Here is a 15,817-nt window from a genome sequence, read left to right as displayed (position 1 = left end):
TTGGGCGAAGAAATTGTTACATAGTCTGGTCGTGAGAGCCCGAATGCTTCAGTGCCTTTTTCCAGATGGCAGGAGGGAGAAGAGTTTATATGAGGAGTGTGTGGGGTTCTTCATAATGCTGTTTGCTTTGCTGATGAGGCGTGTGGTGTAAATGTCTGTGATGGCGGGAACAGAGACCCCGATGATCTTCTCAGCTGACCTCACTATCCGCTATTTTGGGAACCAAATAATTCAAAAGGTTGTGGGTTCGAATCCCAGGGTTGGTAGTTTCAGGTTTTGAAAGAAACATTAGGAGACATTTAAGAGACTCTTAGATAAGCACATGGATGATAGAGAACTGGAGGGTTATGTAGGAGGAAGGAATAGATTGATGTTAGAGTAGATTAGAAGGTCAACATAATATTGTGGGCCAAAGGACCTATATTGTGTTATAATGTTCTATGTTCTATGATCCACCTTGTTAGGACAAATCTTTAATGGTTCTTTGTTACAGAACCATAATGTATCATCAATGGTGTCTTAGTTGAAAGGGTGAGGAACCTTTGAAGGCAAAAAATTCATTATTGATAAGTGGTGCCACTAAGCACAGAACTGTGGTTCAAAGGTGAGTTGGCTTTCAAATTTGAAAGGGAACTTTTGAGCCAAGGTAATTGGAAGCTAATACCTAAACACTTGCTTCCATTTTGCAGCAATTATGCCAGGCTTGTTGTTGCTGTTGCTCATTTTTGTGCCCTGTGGCACATTGGGCAGCATTTTTTTGCTGTTTCCTTAGCACTTGTCTGTTTTTAACAAGGCTGAATTGCTAGCTCGACATTCAAACTGGCATGGATGGAAAGCATGCAAGGAGCCGGCCGGATTCGAACCTGAGACCATTGGCCTCAAAGGCTGATTGTACAATAAAGCAAGTCCATGATTATAATCTCCCTACTGGTGAGCATGTGAAATGGTTTATACTGTGTTGTACTGTTTAGTGTACTGTACTATGTTAATGTGTACCACATTTCCTCAACACAAAATACTCTGCAGATGCTGGTGTCAAAGCAACACTCACAACACTCAGCAGGAACTCAGCAGGTCGGGCAGCATCCGTGGAAATGACCAGTCGACGTTTCGGGCCGGAACTCTTCTTCAGGACTGTAGGGGGAAGGGGCAGAGGCCCTATAAAGAAGGTGGGGGGAGGGTGGGAAGGAGAAGGCTGGTAGGTTCCAGATGAAAAACCACTAAGGGGAAAGATAAAGGGGTGGGGGAGGGGAAGCAGGGAGGGGATAGGCAGGAAAGGTGAAGAAAGAATAGGGGAAAACACAATGGGTAGTAGAAGGAGGCGGAACCAAGAGGGTGGTGGTAGGCAGCTGGGGGAGGGGGCAGAGTGACATAGGGATAGGGGAAGGGGGGAAGGGAATTACCGGAAGTTGGAGAATTCTATGTTCATACCAAGGGTCTGGAGACTACCTAGACGGTATATGAGGTGTTGCTCCTCCAACCTGAGTTTAGCCTCGTCATGGCAGTAGAGGAGGCCATGTATGGACATGTATGCACATTTCCTCAGTTTTTGACACCTACAGTCTTTAAATGGAATCATAGCCATAGCCCCTTGACCATTGGGAAAAATTGGCTGTTGTCAGTTACTTTCCACACTGGTGTATGTGCTATGACTCTGAAGTCCCTCAGTAATTAAACTGCCCTTGATTGCATTCTGGAGAGCTGTCCTCATCATATAAACCTCATCCGCTTATTTGCTTTATTTATTCGGTTTCCTTCCACAATCTAAAGACATACCGGTTAGTAGGTTAATTGGTCAGCGTAAATTGTCCTGTGATTAGACTGGGGTTAAATCAGTGGGCTGCTGGGTAGCACAGTTCGTTGCGCTGGAAGGGCTTGTTCCGTGCTGTGTTTCTAAATTTTAAAAAAATCTCGATATCCATCAGCGGAGTATTAAAATCTCTTTCATGTTCACAGGAGAAGTAAATGTAGTGTATTACTGAATACAAGAAAGATGTTAGATTTAACACAACAGCATAATGCAGTATTCAGCCTAGATTACTGGTGCACACTCCAGAAGTGATACTTGACCCCATTATCTTTTGGCTCACTAATTGGAGTGTTTCTAATTAGAATGATATTAAACACCAAACACCACTACCTCTACACCAATAGAAAAGAGACACATCGCTGGCCCTTAAGATGCTATCAGGAGTATATATTATAAAACATATCATGTAAACTACTGGACAAATTTTAAATGGTTGAATTTCAAAAGAACAGATGAAAAAAGAATCTTCCTATCATGGCAGAGAATTAATGTGAAATTGACTTTAGTCTGAGTAATTTAATAATGAACCAATTAACAGCGTAAAAACAAAAAAAAACACAAGAGATTCTGTGGAGGCTGGAAATGGAGGTTTTCTCAAGGATCAACCATTTTAATTCCCCATTCTGATTCTAACATGTCAGTTCATGGTCTCCACTTCTGCTAGAATGAGGCTACTCTCATGTTGGAGAAGTAACACCTCACATTCCGTCTGAGTAGCCTCCAACCTGAAGGCACAAAGATTGATTTCTCTAACTTCTGCTAATTATCCCCCCCCCCCCGACTCCTTTTCTCATTTTCCATTCTCCATTCTGGCTCCCTTTGTACCCCTTCATTTCATCTCACCCGCTTATCACCTTCCCGCAGGTGCCCCTCCTCCTTCCCTTTCTCCCATGATCCACTCTCCTCTCCTATCAGATTCCTTCTTCTTCAGCCCTTTACCTTTTCCACCTATCACCTCCCAGCTCCTTACTTCGTCCTCCACCTTTCCCCCTCACCTGGCTTCATTTGTCACCTTCTAGCTCGTACTCTTTTCACTTTCCCCACCCTTCCTATTCTGGCTTCTTCCCCCTACCTTTCCAGTGCTGGTGAAAGGTCGTGACCCGAAACGCTGACTCTTTATTCTTTTCCATAGACGTTACCTGACCTGCCAAGTTCCTCTAGCATTTTGTGTGTCTGCGACTGAGCTTTTTGAACCTTTGTCTAGGGGAGGACTATGGGTGTCAGGGTGAAGATTAGTCTCTACTGAACAAGCTGTAAGGTGCTCTTTCCCTTTGCTGGTCTGCAGGTCACCCTTGGGCAAGGTGTAGCACCTGCTTAGGCCCCAGATCAAGGTTATGTGAAGTCAGGGGAGCAGGTGGTGGATGGTTGTATGAGCAGCTGGTACGTATCACAAGTTCTGGTTATGCAATCACTGACACTTGGCAGACAATCTCTGAAGAGTTTTGATAATGGCTGGGGTCACCCATCTTGTAAAGACATTGCCCAGAAGAAGGCAATGGAAAACTCACTTCTGTAGAAAAATTTGCTAAGAACATCATGTCCATGGAAAGATCATGGTCACCCACGTCATTAGATGGCACATAATGTTAAAGATGCGGGGAGGACTGATAGGAATATACATGATTTAGACTGTAGAGTGGTGGATTTTTGAGTTATTTAATTATGTGACATCTGCAAAGCTAATAAGATTGAATACTGTTCCTGAATTAATAATTCAAAGAAAGTGAGAGCAGATCTCGCCCAGAGGATTTGAAAATTTCAATTCAGTTTTAGCAAATGATGATTGGAGTTCAATTCCTGCCTTGTCTGTATGGATTTTGTATGTTCTCTCTGTGACCACAAGCTTTCCTTCCCACATTCCAAAAGTGTGTGTATTAGGGTTAGTGAGTTGTGGGTATGCTTCATTGGAGCCAGATGCGTGGCAACATTTGTGGGCTGCCCCCAGCATAACCCTCGCTGATTTGATTTGATGTATTTCACTATATGTTTTGATGTGTATGTGACAAATTAAACTAATCTTTAAAATCTTCAGCCTTTTTCTCCACTAAAAACATAAAGTACTGCTTGGAAATTTTTGAGGATTGTGGTGGCCACAATGTCTGCAGAGAAATTCTTGCATTTTGACTAGCTAGCTTTGTATCGCAGGAGTCACAAAGCTGTGGCTGTTTGTGCAGTGCCACCTATTCTACTCATTAGTGGCTGAGTTTGTAGTAACAGCTGTACCCCTCTACCTTCCCTCAATATGGCAAACTGACTGGTAATTAATCAACAGCATCTTGCATTACAACCTACTCGTAGCAACCAACTCAACTCCAAAGGGATACCAATTACATTCCCACCTCCAAGGCAGAAAGTCATTAGTTGGTGCAATATGCTTTTCCTAAACTGTGAGAGTTGTCATGAAGGGAAGGCCAAGGAGGCACAATACAACATTCTATAAATCCTGTTTGAGCTCCTTCACTCTGTCTGCCACAAGCGGAATTTCCCAGTGGCCACCCACCTCAATTTGATGTTCTGTTCCTATTCTGACATGTCTATGATGAGGCCAAACTCTGGTTGTAGGAGCAATGTCTGATATTCTGTTCTGGCTTGCCTCCAATCTGATGGCCTGGACATTGACATCTCTAAATCCTGGATATTTTTCTCCCCTCCCCCTTCTCTCTTTTACCATTCCCCATTCAGGCTCGCTCTCAAGGACGCGTCATCTTATGTTTTTGATACTTATTGGTTATTTACTTTTTTTTCCTCTTCAGTATTTGCACAGATTGTTGTCTTTTGCACATTGGTTGTTTGTCCACTCTGTTGGGTATGGTATTTCATCAACCCTATTATAGTACTTGGACTTACTGAGTACGTTCACAAGAAAACAAATCTCCGGGACATACATGGAGACATACAAGTACTTTGATAGTAAATTTACTTTGAACTTTGAACTTTGAGGCTCCCCTTTTTCTTTACCTCACCTGCCCGTCAACCACTCTGCTGTCCCTACTTCTTCCCTTTCTGCCATGGTTCACTCTCCTTTCCTATCAGGTTTCTTTTTTATCTTTCTCATCCACCTGGCTTCACCTATCATCTCTGGCTTGCCCTCTTTCCCCTCCCCCTGCTTTAATTCTGACACCTTCCCCCTTCTTTCCCAGTCCAGATGAAGGGTCTCAGCGTGAAACACCAGCTGTTTATTCATCTTCATAGATGCTGTCTGACCTGTTGAGTTCCTCTGACATTTTGTGGTTGTTGCTCTGGATTTCCGGCATCTGCAAAATCTTTTGTGTTTATGATACTTATTGTGTTTATGTCTGACTTTCTTGTGCAATCCACAAATGGCAAGGTTACAGCAAATAATCTTTTTTTTTGACGTATTGCAATGCACTGCTGCCTCAAAATAGCAAATTTTGCCACACACGTCAGTGACAATCAATCTGATTCTCATTCTGAAGTCACAAGGAAAGTAACACCATGAGAACTGAACACAAAAGTAGGGAGCTTATACCTCATTTATATCAGAAGACCATATCTTGTACAATATTGGTCTGCTTATTTGAGGGAGGGTAGTAATGTATTTTAGAGGAGTTCGATGAAAGATACTGACCAACATCTAGAATGAGTAGTTTGTCTTATGGTGAAAAGTTGGACAGGTTAGACTTGTGTTAGATATGTGGGTTATGACCTATGTTCCCTCTAAGCTGTGTGTGTGTGTGTGTGTGTGTGTGCACGCGCACACACGTTTTTCCACCCGCCCACAAAGGAAATTAATGTGCGCACAAAAGGTTAGTTACCTAAAATAATGTAGTAATTAATAATTATACTTATTGAAAATAAGCTTTTAGCTAAATGTTTCTGTTAACTAGTTAGTCGGTTTTTCAAATACCACAATGCACGTCACTAATTTATGGCACCTCACCTTTCCTTTCCAGTTTGTACAGCTGCATCACGGCGGCAGCCATCTTTGGCGGACAGTGTTCATATTGTAAAGTTTACAAAGATCTGTTTCAAATCCTGTAGATAGCTTACTAAGTTTTATTGAAAAAGATCAGTCAAATGACCCTGTGGCTAAATACTGTCACAAGAAATTGATAAACATCACATACAAGGTAGCTTTACAGGTTTTAAGTGATCTCTTTGATGTGCTGGCTGCACCGTGCAAGATTCTGCAAAAAAGTGGCCTGACACCGATTGATTCACTTCATTTTGTGCGAGGCAAAATTAACAAGATAAGAAAGCGGTATCTGGGACACAATGTTTTGTGGAGTGACAAAGTTAAAGTTTTGCTAAGCCAACAACGTGAAGAAAATGCCACAGTTGATACAAGTTCGCTGTTGACTTTTATAAATAGTCTTTGTGTTCATTTAGAAGGAAGGTTTCTTGAAGACGAGGTACAAGAATGGTCAGCTTTTGATTTCTCTGCAATTGCAGATTGTGACTTCACATTTGGCGATGAATACGTTAATGCCTTATGTCTAAAACATCATGATTTTCTAGCTGAAAATACTGTAATAGTTAGACAGTTTAATGATTTCAAATTTTCTGTGCAAGAAAAAATTAAATCCAAACTGATTTCAAACTTTGCTCAAATGGTGGCATTTGTACTTCAAAATGAACAGTTTTGCGACCTTGCACAGTTGATGGACATTGGGGGAACCTTTCTTGCGTATAGTGCGGACTGTGGGCGAGGTTTTAGCCTAACGAATCAACTCAAAAACAAGCTGAGAAACCGTTTAGGTGGATGTCATTTGGATATGTTAATGAGAATCAAAAGCTATCAATTGGATGGAAGTTCTGTTAGTCTAGATAGAGTTTACAAAGAATGGGTAAATGCCAAAGACAGGAGAGAGAAAAAATAGCTCAGTGACTTAAATATGTATGTTATTTTGTTGTTATTCTGTGCAGTTTTATGTCAAATATTTCGTAAACCTACATAAACTGGGCCATGTGTGCATTCAATGTGCACATACTTTTGTCGCAGAAAAACATTGACAAAACAAGATTTTTGCATGCACTGACTACTAAAAATTGGAGGGAACATTGGTTATGACCAAAGAAAAGATGTCTGGAGTCACTTAGCATTTTATTTATTTGTTTATTTATATTGAGATACAGCACAGAATAGGCCCTTCTGGCCCTTCGAGACACACTGTCCAGTAACCCCAATTTAGCCATAGCCTAATCATGGGACTTTTTCCAATGACCTACTAACCAGTACACCTTTGGACTGTGGGAGGAAATGGAAGCTCCCAGAGGAAACCCACGGGGTGATGGAGAGAATGTACAAACCCCTTGCAGGCAGTGGCGGGAATTGAACCCTGGTCACTGGTACTGTGCTAACCACTATGCTATTGTGCCGCCCCAAATCTCAGCGTGAACACAGTCCCCCACTACCACAAATTTTTGCAGTCGAGTATCCTGCATTTGAGGGCATTGCAGGCGTTAGCACACTCGAAGTGCAATGGGGTTGCCTCAGCCTGGGAGAACAACTGTAATAATCATGGCCTCTCCACTGCTGGGTAAGTATATACTTCAGTGCAAGGGAAGTTATTAGGTGTGTCAATAATCAATTACTAAAGGAATGGAATATTCAATTGTGAATGGCAGGAAAAGCACCAAAAAGCATCAGCTCCGTTTAGTATTAAACTAAATTTTGGTATTTGACTCTTGAGTATATGTAGCAATGCAGAGGGAAAACAATGGGTTAATTAAGAGACTATGTTGGCGAAGACGTTGAAGCGCATACACTCACTGCAATGACTGCAGAAAAACAAGGCAATGTTTGTGTGTTAGTGAATGTGCACATGTGAGGAGTGTGCTCTTTTTCATACCTTGTCTCTGCTGGAGTTTAGAAGAATGAAAGGGAAGTTGACTAAGAAATAAAATGACTTGTGAGATTTAATAGGGTAAATGAGGAGAGGTAATGTTCCTTTATGAGAGAATCCTGTATTAGGAGTGGTCACAGTTTAAAAATAAGGAATGACCTTTTTAACACAGATGAGGCTTTGTTTCTTTTCTAGATTCACGAGTCTTTGAAATTTTCTTCCACAAAGGCAGTGTAAAAAGAGTCTTTGAAGATGTTTGAGGCAGATGTAAATGGGTATTTGGTAAGCAAGGGAGTGAGAGGTTGCCATGAGTGGATAGAAAAAGGAGTTGTGGTTATGATCTGATCATCCGTGATTGTGCATCAGATCTGAAGGACCATGTGGACTATTTCTACTCCTAATTCATTTGTATTTTCTTCTGTAAGACACAATTGCCTGTAAAAACACATGAAAGGCCACACAGAACATACCCTAACAAAGTACAAAATATTCTGCAGATGCTGGAAAGTTTGATCAACACATACCTAAAATGTTGGAGGAACTCAGCAGGTCAGGCAGTATCTCATCATCATTGTATGCCATCTCGTATGACATGGCTGATCATGGTCTTTCCATGACCATGATTGCCTTTACAAGATGGGTGACCCCAGCTATTATCAATATTCTTTGGAGATTATCTGCGTGGCATCAGTGGTCACATAACCAGGACTTGTGATATGCACCAGCTGCTCATACAACCATCTACCACCAGCTGCCATGGCTTCACATGACCCTGATCGGGGGGGGGGGGGGGTGTATTAAGCAGGTGCTACACCTTGCCCAAAGGTGACCTGCAGGCAAGCAGAGGGAAGGAGCCCTTTACACCTTCTTTGGTAGAGATGTGTCTCCACCCTCGCCTACGGAGGGGAATAAGCAGTTGACATCTTGAGCTGAGACGCTTCATGAGGATTGGAGAGGAAGGGGGCCAAAGACAGAATTAGAAGGTGGGAGGAAGGGAAGGAGTACAAGCTGGCAGGTGATAAATGCAAAGAGTTAGAGGGCAGCAGAGAGGTTCACATGTACAGGTCTATCTTCAAGCTGTTGTGGAGTTGTGGGGCTAAGAGACATTGAAATGCACTTCAGATGGTTGTGGGAAGTCAGTATGAAGCCTCACCATGACCCAGCTAGGGCTCTGGTTTCTGTTACAGAGACACATCCTGAAGCTCTTCAGGAACCGTGAACCGGGACCCAAAACATCAACTGTTTACTCCCCTCCATAGATGTTGCTGAGTTCCTCCTTCATTTAGTAAACGTTGCTCTATTTAAGCCGGTCTTCTTTTCAGGAGCTAGAATATAATACTTCCAGTAAGTTCTGCGGGAGATGGCAAGTCCCTCAAACCCTTGACCCGCTGTCCTAACTGTAACATCCCATGCACACAAAAAAAATTATCCAGCTGATTTTGAGAGATCTATTTCTGTATCCTTTCAGAGGGTGTAATTGTGCTGCTCATTCAGGATAACATGCATGGAAATGTCCTGTTATAAACTGGTTTTGTAAACTATATGTCAGAGCTAGGTAATGAGCAGTTTGTTGACACATTAATAAACATTCATCATATTCCACTATACTTTTCTTTTCACTCCCAGTGGATTTAAAGACAACTATGGTAAACATATTACATGTACTTTTTTAGAGAGCGACACAGGCAAAATAATGTATTAAGTTCAATTGCCTTTTTTTTTCATATTCACATCCAATCAGTACAGAAGACATTTTACGAACCTGGATATCCTTCTGTGCAAGTCGTCATGAAGGGCACCTGCATCAAGTTCTACAGTTCCCCCGGAGATACCTGGAAGAACAGAACCCTCAGTGGTAGGATAGTGAATGCAGATAGACAGAATGGAAGCTTCAGAGCAAGGATTTCCAAGCTTTTTTTATGCCACAGACCCCTACCATTAACCAAGGGGTCTGTGGACCCCAGATTGGGAGCTCCTGCTTGACAGGAAGTAGAGTTACCAGAATGTAATCAACGATCAAGGATGAACTTCATTCAGCATGGTAGTGTAGTGGTTAGCACAATGCTTTACAGTACCAGTGACATGGGTTCAATTCCAGCCACTGCCTGTAAGGAGTTTGCACGTGATCCCTGTGAGCACATGGGTTTCCTCCGGGTGTTCTAGTTTCCTCCCACTGTCCAAAGATGTACTGTTTGGTTGGTTAATTGGTTATTGTTAATTGTCCTGTGTTTAGGCTAGGGTTAAATCGAGGGTTGTTGGGCAGTGTAGCTCGAAGTTTCGGAAGGGCCTATTCCATGCTATATCTCAGTAAAAAGAATAAATATATCATTCACCATGTACATCTACATGCATTAGAAATTTGGTGTGGTGTATTGGTGAGACATGCAACAAAGAAAGTTATGTAAGGGGTTTCACCTTTTATGTTACTGCGAAGGCTAACAAAATGGCTTCTTTCTTATGTTATAATTAAAATGGCTTTTCTGTAGTAATAACTGCGCTGTAAGGAGTTCTCTCTCTCTGCTTGTTTGGGTTATATTATTGATAAGAGGAAGAATGAACTAATTGGTATAGATGTTATTCTTTCTTGTGTGTCTGTAAGCTATTGTTTCGCAGGTTTTGGCACAGAAGGCGCGATGGGGGCAGACAGAGGGGATGCGATGCTGTGACCCTGGGCGGAGGAACCGACCCTGACGGGAGTCCGAGGCCCAGGGTCTTCGGCGAGGAGAGGAGACGAAGACAGACTCGTGTGGAGCGTCTGGTCGACCATTGTGGTTGGTCCCAGCCGGCGGGTCAAGGGGGTCAGAGGAGATCGAATGGTGGAAAGAAGACTCCGTTAATTGAGTTCCAACGGTTGTGCACGAAGTGGTTGAACTTTGATAAGTTTGGCGCCTTTTATTTATCCTTTTATATTTTATCTCTGTTAATTACATAGTTCTCAGTAAGATCTATAAAGTGTAATCATTTAATCGCATATGGTGTATTGTCTGTTATTTGGGCGGTGTGGGGTACATCACACAGCATCCACACAAACTATTACCCAGTTTGGCGGGGCCGAAGGCTGCTCCCCCTAGACGAAAGTGAGCTGAGCGAGCCTGAGGCTTACCAGGGGGCTACAGTTATAATTATAAGGAACAAAAGTATATATGGAATAAAATGTTCATACATAAATACCAGCACGTACTTACAATGCAAACTGTGTAACAAAAAGTGGTTTAAAGTAACACACAAAAATTGCTGGAGAAACTTAGCAGGTCAGGCAGTGTCGATGGAGAAGTGGTTGTGGCACAGTCTCTGAGGCAAGCAGATCTGGCTGCTCGAGTGCTTCCACGAGTGCTGCCTCTGATCCATCATAGGTCTCAGCTGGCAGGATCTTGTCTCCAACAATGAGGTCCTGGGGAAAGCTCAGCTAACAAGCATTGAAGCCACTTCACTGGTCAGGCCACGAGCCTTGCATGGACAACTCTAGGTTACTGAAAGCAGTACTCTATGGGGAGCTTTCTCAGGGCAAAAGAAATCGCGGTGCCCTACGCAAGAGGTACAGAGACCAATTTGCACAGCAGCTCTCTCAGGCAGATATCGAGGTCAACGAGTGGCAGTGGCTGACTTGTGACAGAGACCGCTGGAGAACACTGATCCATGGAACAGCCAAGAATTTTGAGGAATCCAGAAGAGCAACCGCTGAAGAGAAGAGACCATAAGACCATAAGTCATAGGAGCAGAATAAGGTTATTCAGCCCATCAAGTCTGCTTCACCTTTCCATCACAGCTGATCCCAGATCCCACTCAACCCCACACACCTGCCTTCTCGCCATATCCTTTGATGCCCTGACTGATCAGGAAACGATCAACTCCTGCCTTAAATATACGGATGGACTTGGCCTCCACCGCAGTCTGTAGCAGAGCATTCCACAGATATAATACTCTCTGGCTAAAAAACAATTCTCCTTACCTCCGTTCTAAAGGGTCACCTCTCAGTTATGAGGCTGTGCCCTCTCGTTCTGGATACCCCCACCATAGAAAACATCCTCTCCACACCCACCTTATCCAGTTCTTCCAACATTCGGTAGGTTTCAGTGAGATCCGCCTGCAGCCGCTCACATCCCAGCTACTCCCATGTCCCTACTGCTCCAGAGTGTGCAGATCCAGAATTGGCCTCCACAGTCACCAACGATCGTGCTGTCACTCCTGAAGACTCTTCTTCCCTCCTGATCTTCGCAAGCGAAGAACCAGACATCATCATCAGACAGAGGGAGATGGGTGAGGATGGTAACTGGAGTGGTTGATCACATTAATGGACTGGGGGAGGGAATTTTTTAGATGGTGTGAAATTTCTGTTTTAATAGCCCTATAACATTTTCAGAAGGGATCTTTTGGGAAAGGCAGTTTGCAGTGGGGAGAGGGTCCACAATGATTTTTCCAGCCCAATTCTTCGTCCTGGCCACAAACAAGACCTGCAGTGATGGTAGACTGCAACCAACTTTGAGGTATCTATGTACTTGTACTCTTATTCCTCTGTTTCTCCACACTGCCATTAACATTGTGCTGTACCATCAAGTTCGACCTTCCGAGGTGTATCACTTCACACTCTTTTCTGAATGAAATCAATAATGCAATGAGTGCCAGCAGAAAGCTGGAATGTTATTTCACCCAGTCCCATTGATAAAACAATGTTGTAACCTCGTCCGGCACCAGGTCACTCTTCCTCCCATTGACTCATGGGTAGTGGTTGGTCATGCCTCCACAGGCAGCTATCCCAGCATGCTCCTGCAATTAACCACAGTTGTACAGATTTAGATTCATTTATTTAGCACATGCAGTGAAATGCATCATTTGTATTAACAACCCTCACAACTTAAGTATGTGCTGGGGGAAGGCCACAAGCGTCGCCACACATTACAATGCCCACATGGAGTACTGTGCAAAAGTCTTTGGCACGCTAAGATTTTTAATGTGGTTTCAGATGGTATGACCGCCACAGGGCCCTGATCTCAACAGCATGAAGGCTGTCTGGGATCACCTGGAGAGGCAGAAGCAAGCAAGCAGCCAATGTCTGCAGAAGAACTGTGGCAAGTTCCATAAGATGCTCAGAGCAACCTACCAGCTGATTTTCATATAAAACTCCACAACAGTGTACCGAAGAGAATTGATGCAGTTTTAAATGCAAAGGCTGGTCACACCTAATAGTGATCTGATTTAGCTTTTTTTTTACTGTTTACTGCTCTTTATAGAATTTTTTTTGATATTTAGAAACTTTTCATTTCATTATTTTTTACTTTACAGACATTTTTTTACTTGTGTCTAAGACTCTTGCACAGTACTGTAGTATGCTCGCAATGCTTAGCAGAACAACGCCGGCAACAAGAACTAGAACAGCAACACATGTTCTCAGTCTGTTCCTCTGTTGCAAAAGTTTCCATTGGCTCTTTGAAGCATTCTGTGAACTCCAAGGGAAACTCTTCCACCAGCCAGATTTCAACACATGAGAGATTCTGAGACAGGATTACAAGACTTTGAAATACTTAGATAAATTACCCCACACATGGTCAAGTCAGTTATAAAGAAGTGGAAATCGGAATACTTAACATCTATTTCAGTGTATGTAATGTGACCTTATCAATGTGGACTGATACCATGACATTGATCTGCAGTAGGCTAGGACATGTGAAAACCCTGTCTGTAAGGAGTTTGTACATTCAATGTAGGTTTCATCCCAGTGTTAAAGTTTCCTCTGCATTCCAAAGATGTACAGGTTAGTACGTTAATTGGTGACAAGGGTATAATTGGGCAGTGCGGGCTTATTGGGCCAGACGGGCCAGTTTCCATGTTGTATCTCTAAACTAAGTAAATAAATCCACCAATAAAGTGTATCTGAAATAGCCGAACCGTTTTACATTAAGGTCCAGCAAAGTGGTGTTGGACACAAATAAAGGAATGACCTTTTGAGGAAGTTTAATGTTATATTTATTTATTTAGAGTGTGGAGAAGGCTCTTCCAGCCCTTCAAGCCACTCCACCCAGCAACCCCCGATTTATAAGCATCCGTTAGTCTTGCGAGACCATAGATCTGCACCTGGAAAGTCTTCACTCTCCAGGGTGCAGGCCTGGGCAAGGTTGTATGGAAGACTGGCAGTTGCCCATGCTGCAAGTCTCCCCACTCCACGACACCGATGTTGTCCAAGGGAAGGGCATTAGGACCCATACAGCTTGGCACCAGTGTCGTTGCAGAGCACTGTGTGGTTTAGTGCCTTGCTCAAAGACACAACATGCTGCCTCGGCTGGGGCTTGAACTCATGACCTTCAGGTTGAACGCCTTAACCACTTGGCCACATGTCCACAGCCCCGATTTAACCCTAGCCTTATTAAAAGACAATTTAACAATGACCAATTAACCTACTAACAGGTAGGCCTTTGGATTATGGGAGGAAACTGGAACATTCGGAGAAAACCCATGCATTCCATGCGAAGGACATACAAACTCCTTACAGATGACGTCAGAATGAACTCCAGACTCTGACCCCCTGAGATATAATGGAGCTGTGCCTACTGCTACACCACCACGGCACTCCAATATTATTCATTTTTCTCTTCTTTCTCTGTTGAAGGGGGAGAGCACAGATCACCAAGTGAGGCAGAAATGAAGATGAACCTCCAGAGAGAGGCCAATCTGCAGTGGCAGTCAAGTTGTGTCTTTGGGAGAGCCTCTTAGGTCCACTTGTCTCTTTTAGTTATGGTTGATGAGCATGTACCAGTAGGTGTCCACTGGGCCAAGTCACTATGTTTAAAGGAGAGTGATTTTGAAAGGATCATAGCAGATGGAGCCAGTAAACTAGTCATAGTTGAGGGTGACTGGCTTTGGAATGCACCTAAGGCACTGAGTTACAACCAACACCTGAAATAAAATAGCTGTGGAAAATGATACTTGAATGATGTATGGTTCAGTGCAATCTGGAATTCGAGATCCATGGTAGCATAACGGCCAGTACCATCACCAACGCCAGCAATCACTGGCTGGGGCTCATTTCCTGCTGCTGTCTGTAAGGAGTTTGCCTGTTCTCCCCATGACAATGTGGGTTTTCACTGAATGATCCCATTACCTCCCAAGTTCCAATGATGTACGATTAGAGTTAGTAAAGTGTGGGCATGCAAGGTTGGTGCCAGAGATGTGGCAACACTTCGTGATGCCCCCAACACATCTTCGCTGATTTGATTTGACGCAAATAACACATTTCTTTGCATGTTTCAATGCAGATGTCAAAAATAAAGCTAACCTTTCTTTCTTTTTTTAAAGGTTAAATCCAGTGAAGTCCGAAGGGAAAAGCTGAAGGTTTTGTGAAGTCCAAAGAATGGTTAGTCGGGGAGGGGGAATCTGAAGGTCAAAGATTGAAGGCAGAAGGCTGAAGGTGTTACAAGGGCCCAGGTCAGTTGCGAGTCCTGGGGTGAAGTTCAAAGTTGGAGGCTCAATATCTGTGAGTCTGCAAAGCCAGGGGCAAGGACGTGAGGCCTGTCTATGAGTGTGTGACTGGAAGATTGGAATGGGGAAGGGGCTTACTGTCCTGCTGCTGCCTTATTTTGTTTTGTTGTCGTTGTTGTTGCTTGTGTTCTGTTGAACATTGTGGACAGGTTAACGCTGGTGCGCTAATGTGTGGCAACACTTGCAGGCTGCCCCCTTTGGTTGTGTTGGCTGTTAACGCAAACGAGGCATTTCACTGTATGCCTTGATGTACAAGTGATAAATAACGAATCTGCATCTGAATTGGAGAAACTCAGGATGTGAATGCAGCGAATATAAACATTTCCCTTCTGTGGTCACCACGGTAACATAGCAGTTAGTATGACGCTATTACAACTCAAGGTGTCAGAATTTGGAGTTCAATTCCAGCATTATCTGTAAGGAGTCTGTATGCCCTCCCTCGGAATATGTGGGTTTTCTCCTGGTGCTCCAGTTTCCTCCCACAGTCCAAAGATGTACCAGTTAGTAGGTTAATTGGTCATTGAAGATTGTCTCTTATATCGGGGGTTGCTGGATGATCTGGCTCAATGGGCTGGAAGAGCCTTTTCCACGATGAATCTCAATAAGTAAATAAAGGTCAGGGCAGTGTGTGAGCTACAGGCTCCAGAGCAGATGCAATATGACAATGATGCATCTAATGAGCTGAAAGAATGCCAATTAAATGAGAGACCTTCTGAGGAGCAGGTAGGTG

At 43.3% G+C, this 15,817-nt stretch overlaps 1 non-coding gene across 1 annotated transcript; it reads right to left on the bottom strand.

Annotated features, from left to right (window-relative positions):
• Window positions 1-7,154: 7,154 nt before the first annotated feature.
• LOC140211766 (U1 spliceosomal RNA) lies at window positions 7,155-7,319 on the bottom strand. The gene has a single exon (XR_011889579.1). It is a non-coding gene; the product is annotated as a U1 spliceosomal RNA (small nuclear RNA).
• Between the last annotated feature and the right edge of the window lie 8,498 nt (window positions 7,320-15,817).

The sequence above is a fragment of the Mobula birostris genome, chromosome 17, assembly GCF_030028105.1.
Source record: "Mobula birostris isolate sMobBir1 chromosome 17, sMobBir1.hap1, whole genome shotgun sequence".
Taxonomy (NCBI): domain Eukaryota; kingdom Metazoa; phylum Chordata; class Chondrichthyes; order Myliobatiformes; family Myliobatidae; genus Mobula; species Mobula birostris.
This window is presented reverse-complemented; position numbering and strand designations above follow the sequence as displayed.